Genomic DNA, 9,293 nt, shown 5'->3' with positions numbered 1-9,293 from the left:
GGCTCCGATTTATACCATACAGCATTCTATCATTGACCTTTGGGACTTCCCCGTGCAGAGCCTTGAAAGAGACTTACACGAGACATTGTTGTGGGCTCTTGGTCTCCAATTGGACTTGTGGAGGATGTTGCTATAGGCTCTAGGTCTTCAGCTGGACTTGGGCAGGACATTGCCGAGAGATCCAGGCCCTCAGCTGGATTCTTCTGCTCTCTTGTGTGTGGAAAGCTCTCCCACACTTCTTTGCATTTGACTCTTTGAGTGAATGTTATAAAATAATCCCACAAATTGTATGTCCTGTTTTAAATCTTTTCCCCTCTAAACCAGGACTAAAACAAATTCTGGAGAGTGGGGGGTGGGGCCCCTCAGTCCACCCTGGTGGACTACAAGTCCCAGAAGCCCTTGCGGGCCCCAGGGACCTCTGGGCTCACAAATAAACTCAAAGCGCCTGAGGTGCTGGGGGTGTTCGTTTTTTCCCCCCCCTTTCCGTTGGGGGGGGCTCCTCCTCAGCTCACTCGGCAGCTTCAATCACTGGTAGCCGTCCTCCAGGTAAAAGGCGACCCAGATTGTCACCCTGAGTGCGCGAGACGTGGGGCTGCGGCTTCGGCCTGCTCAGTGCCTTAAGGCGTCCCGCGCTTGGGTCTGGGTCGGGTGGGGTTCCCCGGCCCCGCGTTTTCTGTCAGGAAGGCTGCGGAAGGAGGGCCAGGCTCTGATGCCTAGAGAAGGGCGGAGGAGGCTCCCCGAGCTCAGCAGGCCGCCAGCCCCGCGGGGACCCTGGTGGTCCCGCTGTCACAGCCTCGGGCCGGGCTTCCCGGCTCCAGGGTGCCAGGGCCGCTCAGCAGATGTCGGGGAAGGTGGAGTGAGTGGCAAATATTTGTCACCGTGAGAGCCTAGGACGCCAGAGCCACCGGGGCACTGTTTGGGCACAGCACTCCGAAGTCCTGGTTTGAAAGTGATGGATTGCAGGCAGAAAAGCTGTGTTCACTAAGACCCTCAGGTGCTTCTCCGGCTGGCCTGGAAGTGAGGACCTCTGTCCCAGGGCGAGGAGGGTGGGCACCGGGGCAAGGGGCGTGATGCGGGCAGGCAGTGTCTGGCAAATGGGGCTTCTCTCCTTGGCGCCTTGCTCCATGTCTGTCTTTCGTTGATGCTTGTTTGTGAGGAAAGGATGACAGCTCTGCTTGTCTTCTGCCCTCCCAGGAAAAGGTGTCGCTGGCCATCCCCAAAGTACACTCCTCCACCCGTTTTATTCAGAGCAATTAAAACATCTGGAAACTTACAGTGACTGAACAGGAATTTTGCAGTGAATGCTGACAGACCCCAGCTGGAATGTACACTCAACAGTTACTGTACTTTGTCACAGTTCTGTCCACCCACCATACCAGCGTTGTGGCCTTACTGGGAGAGCACAGGCATGGCTTGTGTGATACTTCAGGGACAGACTGTTTGGAGAGAGAGTAAACGGAATGGGCTTGCAGGCCAGTTAGTTGTAGTAACTGAAGTGCGTCCTCAGCCCACCTTCTCAGTGTCATTTCTTTATATTTTACATTTGCCCAGTTGGAACGTGCTGGTTTTGTGTGCAATTTCTTTGCTTAGGGAAACAAGATTGCATAGCACAGTTGGCGGTCACGGTGCTGATTAATTCCTTGTTTCTTTGACTCCCAGAGTGTACTTGCTTTCTTCCATTGCTACTAGACACCCTATTTAGTTGTCTGAAAGGGAGAGGAGACAGGCTGTGCAGAAATTCATCCCCACTGTCAGAAAACTGTTCAAAGCTCCAGAATGTGCTTTTACTGTCATTTTGGTAGTATTAGGTCATTTTTTTCATAAATGGTTCGTATCACCTTTGTGGGGTTCCTGATTTGTGGGTGCTGTGAGCCCTGCTTTGTGTGTCCATGGGGATCCGTGCCCTGCATTGTACCCACAAGGAGATGTCATAACGGTTCAGCACAAACTGTGAGTGCGCTTGATGGGAATGTGTTCGGTACATGTTCATGCCACCTGAGTGTAAACCGAGTCCCTGTATTTGGGTTTCTCTTTCAAGGAGAAACAGGCCAGGGCAGGTGGAAGTGAAGCAGAAAGTAAGAATTGCAGTGGGTGGCACTGGACAATTCTATCCTCTCTGATTTCAAAAAGAAAGTGAACTGGGTTAAAAAGAAAAGCTCCAAGCTGGGGAGATAGCTCAGCAACACAAGTGCCTTCCGCAAGGTCCTGAATGTGATTACCCAGTACCTGCTACCCCACCCCCACCCCCATCCCCATCCTGGCAACAAAAAAAAAAAAGGCACTAGAACAAGAGCTCCACCAACTGGGGAGACAGGAATAAAGCCCACACTAATTTGAGCCTGTTTGGCCAATTCTCACCTGTCCTCCAGGGACAGGATAGTTGTCCCCCAGTTGAGAGTGAAGCCAAGCTAAGTGACTCACCCATGGCTGCCAAATCATTCACAGTAGGCTGCATACCCAGCTGTCCTGAAATAATAGGAGTTGGAGGGAGAAAGGCTCGCTGCCCAACTCAAACAAGAGTCTTTTCTGTCTGGATTTTTGGCCATAAACAAGGGCTCTTTCATGAGAAAGCCAAGGACTGTCCCCTTATGATGGCCATGTTCTGACCAAGGGGCTATGGAAGTGGACTTTGGGTTAGGAGTAGCACAGGAAGTTTCCTAAAGTTAATGCCAGCCCTCCCACATTGGCAGTGTGTATATAGTTCAGGTGGGACCAGAGCAGGCAATGTTAGGGCTGGCCCAAGAGTCAGAGGCCAGACCTTTCTTCTAAAATGTTGACCATTAATTAGATGAGATAGTGGATCTGAGAGCTTTTTGAGCCTTTAACTAGGACCTGTGACTAGTTAAGGCTTAAGAGGAAGGGAAAAGTCTGGGATACCTCTGGGCCTCCAGTTTGGTGAGTGAGCAGTGCAGAACTAAAAAGCAGCTGGTAGGGTGGGGAACTGCACTGAGATGCTTGTCCTCCAGGGCAGCCCATATTTCAGTGCTGCTTGGTTCTGTGGAGAAATTGGTCCCAAACATGACCTGTGGGCCTGGCAGGGGTGCTGAGTCTGTGAGCACAAACTGCTAATTCCTTGTGACTTGAGTGACCACTGCCCAGGCCTAGAAAGCACTGTCTGTCCCACTGTGAGGCCATGAAGCTCCCTGTGCACAGTCTACCCTCCTCCCCTCGTCTCTGCTAGCGCTTCTGCTGTCATAGAGCCTCATGGGGCTCTGCTGGGTTTTGCTGTATTTTTTGTAAGTTGTTCTCAAGGGTGACTTGGCTTCCCAGGTAGATCTGCAGTTCCCTGAGGGCAAGGACTAAGGTGACAGTGAATTTCTGGGCAAGGAGGTGCACCCCTCTGATCCTAGAACTGTGGGAGACTGAGGCAGAAGGAGCATAAGTTTGAGCCAGGCCTGAGCAATGTGGTGAGACCTTGTCTCAAAACAATAAATGGGCTGTGGGTATGCAGAGGCCCTGGGTTCAAATAGAAAAAATATGGAGGAAAGTGCCTTCCATATAAAATCTAGTAAATGTGAGCTGAAGTAAGGATTTAAGAACTGAAGTCTTTTCAAACAGGTAGTTACATGAAACAAGAGAAAAGGAAATGGATTGTGATGGCTCTGCAGAATAAAACTGTCTCTTCCAAAGTAGGGATGTAGTTCAGTGCTAGAGCACTTTCCTAGCATATGCAAGGCCTTGGGTTTAATTCACAGCACAGCACAGCACAGCACAGCACAGCACAGCACAGCACAACACAACACAACAAAACCACCTTTCTGGGGCTGGGGAGATGGCTCAGTAGAATAAGTGCTTGCCTGGCAAGCACACAGGCCTGAGTTCAATCCCCGGTTCTGCCAAAAATAAAAAATAAAAAATAAAAACCTTTCTCAGGAGCCAGACATTGTGGCTCGTGCCTATAATTGCAGCTATTGCAGAAGCTGAGGCAGGAGAATATGGACAGTACAGCAAGAGCCTGGATGATATAGCAAGACTCCATCTCAAAATAAAGAAAAAATTTAAAAATATTTACAAGTTTTAAAAATGAATCTGTATCATCAGCTACAGCAGGTATATTCAACATATACCCTAGGGGGCCCATGGGAACCTGGACAGCTAGAAATATAGCCTCACAAGTTCATAAACTTTTAACATTATTATGTGGTTGTTAGCCATATTTTTAATGACTCAGTGGCCCAGTAATTAAGCACAACTTCAGAGCCCATGGCAGGACACTGTAGAGGAGGACCCAGTGCAGTGCTGACCGTTTCCTGTGTCTGCTCTTCACTCAGGGGAATCAAAACCCATGTGCATCAGGTGATACATGGCCTGCCAGGACTTGGCAAGCAAACAAATGATTTCTGTTAATAGCCTTTCCATCCACCACACCTGTGTGTCCCTGGACAGATGAGTATTTATTGTCATGAGGCACATATACACCAGGCACAGCCGTGCACCCTGTAGAGGTTGAAGCAGGACAGGAAGTTCCAGTCCAGCTGGGCAACTTAGCAACTTGGTGAGACCCTGTCTCAAAATAAATATAGGGAGAAATAAGTGGGCTGGTTGTGTAGTTCAGTGCAAAGGCCCTGGGTTCAATCCCCAGTATCATAAAGAGAGAAATAGATGAGTAAATGAAGAGACAGACATGTAAGTATCCTTATTTAATTGTTAAACTTGACCTTGTGGTGTTCTTTTGTAAAGTAATCAGTGTAGTTTTTTAGCAGCTGTGGCATAGGAAGTACAAAAATGTATCAGAGACTTAATGTTATAATTACTTGTACATCACTAACCCTAGAAAAATAAATGGTTCATTATTTTCAGAGTGTATACAGTTACAACCAGATATTCCTGTCCCTTCCTAGCACAAAGACCTCTCGGCAGAGAGAAATAGCCCTCATTTGACGTCATGTCTCCCTCCCCTGTCATACCTTATTGGTGTCATTGCTTATTGGCTGTATGAACATTTATGAACAACTGGAGAAATGAAACACATGGAGAATGAAAAGATCAGAAAATGTATGGCAAAAGGGCTGGCCAAATAGCTCAGCAGATTAAAGCGCCTGCAAGCAGGTGCAGGGGTTGGGGTTTTGTTCCCCGGGTTGCTTTGCCGGCTTCCCCCCCGGTGTCCGCTGAGATGGCACCTGAGATTGAGCGTGGTGGCACACACCTGGAATCCGAGCTCTTGGGATGCTGTAAACAGGCGGATCCCTATGAGTCCGATCTTGTAGTGAGACCCTGAACACCCTGTAGACCCTTCCCTAAAATACAAAAGAAAATGTATGGTAAGCACTTGAGAGGTCCTCAGGACTTGCTGCCATTTGTACTGACCCAGACATCAATGCATTTGTTTTACAAAAATGAAGTTAAAAGTCTAGATTTTTTTTAATGCTACCCTTTTAACATATTAAAATAGTAAAAATAAAGAAAATCTGATTACATATGCCCATTAAATGCATTATATATTTCCATGCAGCCCATGGTAGCACTTCTTCACTCACTGGGCCTGCACAAGCCTGAAGGTTGAATACCCCTGCTCTAAAGTGAGGAATCCTGCCTTGCTCAGGAGCCAGAGCCTAAGGTACCCACTGCTCGGTGCTCAGATTCCTGTGTGGCCTGGGCCAGGACGTAACTTCTGTCCTCCAAGGTGGCCAAATTCAGGTTCCCCATAAGTTTATGTGCTTATGTCCTTTGCCAGGAGAGCAGCCACATGGTAACCCATTTTTCTCTGACCCCAGTCAGATTTCCCAGAAAAACACCTGTCCCTGTGGAAGATGGCATGAGAACTCTTGGAGTTCCCTACCTCTAGCAATAACCAGACCCCCTTTATTGAGACACCCAGGCTGGCCTCAGACTTGTGTTCTTCCTGCCTCAGCCTCCCAAGTAGTTGAGTTTTGTACGTGTATGTTACTATGCCTAGCTCATACAGGACTGCTGAGATTTTTGTGGTATTTGTAGTATTTGGGTTTGATCTGGGTCCTCATGAGTGCTAGGAAAGTGTTCGAAAACTGAGCTGCTCCCCCACCTTAAGTCCAACCTAACATTTTCATACTGAGAAATCCCAACATGAGTTTTGAGGCGGCATTCAGTCCATAGGTGCCTGGTTGTTTGGTTGGTTTGCTTTTCTGCAACTGGCTACTTTCTAGTCCTGGAAGTTCAAGGACGTGGTGTCACCATCATCTTGACTCCCATGAGAACCTCATAGTGGATATGGTCACACAGGCAAGAGTCGGTGCAGGAGCAAGAGGTGACATCACCAGGCAGGAAGCCATTAAGGCTCTCTAGGGCCCAGGGGAGAGTCCTGGAGAGATAGCACAGGGCTCTGTGTGTCCTCTTCCAGTGCAGTCATATAGGCAGCGCTTAGCTCCCAGCATCATGTGTGAAAATGGATGGAGTATGTCCAGTCACAGAGCACCAGCTCATCCATGATGTCCACAAATTATATTTGAGTTTGACCTTACAGGTGTGGAGCGCCACTGTGGCTGACAGTACTGAGCCTTCAGCACCCTTAGAGGTCAAAATAATTCATCCAGACCCAGTGACCAAACCATAGATCGCATTGCTAGCATGACCTATTTGATGACCTATTTGGCATGAACTGAGACTTGAATACTAAGACTGTTATGAGGGCCAGAGATATAGCTCAGCAGCACAAGTGCCTGCCTGGCAAGTGCAAAGTGCTGAGTTCAGTTCTAAATAGGTACAAAAATAGACTTACGAGGCAGGATGATCCCAGTGCATGCAGGAATATCCCAGGAACTAGGCACAGTCTGAGTCATTCTTTTTTTTTTTTCGGAACCGGGGATTGAACTCAGGTCCTTGCACTTGCCAGGGAAGCACTTATTGTACTGAGCCATCTCCCCTGTTCCTCTGAGTCATTCTTTGTGAGATACAGGATTTGCATCCCAAATGGCCTGAGTTTGCTTTTCAGCACTCAGGGGCTCACTTAGCCTGGATGCATACAGGCCATGTACTGAGCTCAACCCACTGGAGGCCAGCTGATGGAGCTCAGAGGGAACCACTTCCCTAAGCCTCTCAGTAACCTGCAAGTATGATTGGAGTCCTGTCCCAGCCCCTCAGGGATGCAGGATCCAGGCCTCTCTAACAGTGTGAAGCTGAATGCAGACCCTGCTGGAGCCACAGGATACTTGTCTGGGCTCCAGCCCTGGGTAACATCCTCCAAATGACTGACTTGATTGCAGGTCCCACAGGGTTGGGCAGATACAGCAAATAGGTCTGAGGGCTACAGTCCCACCCTAGGGAAAGGAGTCAGCTGAGGGCTGTGGAGAGGGCAGCTCATAGGCGAGACCTTGATTCTAGACCTTCTCTGCCATGGTACTGTGTGACCTGGGCTTATCTGTCTCACCCTGTGCTTCTGTTTCCCTTTCTACTCAAGAGCTGGTCACACCAGATGGCTCCTGCATCCCTTCTTTCTGTCCCAAGTTGGTCCTGTGAACCTTGCTAAAGACAACACTAGTGGCACCAACTGCTGTCTTCCTTCTATCCTTACCCTCACAATGACTGTTCTGGGCTGCGCAAGTGGACAGTGCTCAAGGTTACCCACTGACCATGAAGATACCCACTTCTGGCAGTACTTAGGGAACATCTCAGGACAAACAACCCTAGATACTCAGAGTATTCTAAGGCCTCACCTCTGCTTTGCTTTGCTTTGCATTGTTTTGCACTAAGAATGGAACCCAGGGCTTTTCACAGAGCTACATCCCCAGCCTTTTAAGAAAAATGAAACATTTTAAGTTGCTAAGTTGCCCAGGCCAGGCTCACATTTGTGCCAGCACAACTGCTTCAGCATTTTCTTAAATCTCCTCAGGGCAGGGGCCTCCCCAGCTCATAGCATTCCTGGGACCGTGATCTGCCACCTGACACTGAGTCAGAAGGCCACCAGGGCCCTATGGGCCACTGCATAGTATCCACTAAGGTGACAGGCCTTCCTTCACTAAGGTCAAGTAGTGTCCCTGAAGCTGTCAGGAAAAAGTATGAATGCAGGCCGATGGAGTTTGGGCAGCTTCTAAGGTGCTGAGAGAAGGCACTAGGCCATTAGAAATGGCTACTTGAGTTTACTGGATCCGTTCACTGGAGGGCTCCATCCTCTGGGTCTTCCTGCATGTTAAATGTAAAACCAAGTGAGCTTTATGAGTCCTTCCTTGGGAGAAACCTTTTCCCAGAACCAGGTACCCTCCGATGCCTGGTGAAATCCTTTAGCTGTGATAAAATATGTGAGAGGTTCAAGAGATGCCAAGCAGGATAAACTCCAAGAGAGCAACACCACTGAAAATAGTTGTCAAAAGGCAGAATTTTAAAGGAGCAACAAGGAAGCAGCTGTTTGTGGACATAAGATTGTAAATAATGTTAGTATTGACTTCTAATAACCTCAGAGGTGAGAACGCAGAGGCTGCCATGTACACACAGGTTCCCTGTCTCCTGCCATGTGACACATCAGGACTCTGCCAGCAAGAGCACCTTTACCAGATAGAAGCCCTTAAACTCCAATACCAAAAGCCCAAATAAATGCCTTGTGTATAAAGTTGCTGGTCTTGGGTACTTTGTTATAGTAACTGCCTAACTGCAGACATGGATAAGACTGGTGGAGAGCCTCAGCTCTGCTCCCCCTCATCACCAGGGCCTCCCACAGAGACAGGTGGCAAAGGCCCCAAGGAACAAGCAGGTGGGGCGGGAGAAGGGCAAGCACTCTGTGGATAACATATGTGCCACAGTGGGGAGTGGGCTTCATGGGAGAGGCGGTGGGTAGGGTCACATCACACTATGCTTCTGGCTGTGGAGTATGAGGGAGAGACTGGGACAGCTCTCCATCCATCATCACCACCACCCTCGATGCCCCAAGGTCAGCACCTAGGCGACTGCTAGATCTGCCCTGCGCTGTCCCTTCCCTCTACCCTCTGTGAGCAGAGGGGCTGTGCCAGGTGTTGTAGGAGATACTTCCAGGTCCTCGTCTCTATCCAAGAAGCCAATATTTGTAATCCCAAAGTTACGTTATTGGAATCCCATCAAATTGATTCCAATCTACCACTTACAATGCAACCCACGGCGAAAATAAAGACACTAAATTATATCTTCAATCATTGGGGAGTCAAGGGGCTCTTAAGTCCAGCCATGAAGATGGCTTTCTGGAACCAAGAGAGCGACGCAGGGCCTCACCCAGTTTTATTCAGTGGGGGAGTGACTTGAGGATTGACTGAGAACTGTGGGAAAGAGACTACTATGAGCTGAGCTAGGTGGGTGGCCTACATTTACCTCTGCCATATGCAGAGAGGATATGCAGAGAGAGTAATCTGCATTAT

The 9,293-nt window shown here is 48.8% G+C and overlaps 1 protein-coding gene across 1 annotated transcript in view; it reads left to right on the top strand.

Moving 5' to 3' along the window:
- The first annotated feature begins 455 nt into the window (after positions 1–455).
- LOC101578592 (cytochrome P450 2D17-like) overlaps positions 456–9,293 on the top strand; it is a 13,466-nt gene continuing 4,628 nt past the window's right edge. Inside the window, exon 1 of the mRNA XM_023702652.1 lies at positions 456–546. The gene's annotated coding sequence lies outside the window, so the exon portion shown is untranslated. The remainder of the gene's footprint in view (positions 547–9,293) is intronic.

This window comes from Octodon degus, unplaced genomic scaffold (assembly GCF_000260255.1).
Source record: "Octodon degus isolate 3935 unplaced genomic scaffold, OctDeg1.0 scaffold00156, whole genome shotgun sequence".
In the NCBI taxonomy this organism is placed as follows: Eukaryota; Metazoa; Chordata; class Mammalia; order Rodentia; family Octodontidae; genus Octodon; species Octodon degus.
Note: the sequence above shows the minus strand (reverse complement) of the source record. Positions and strands in the feature narration are given on the sequence as shown.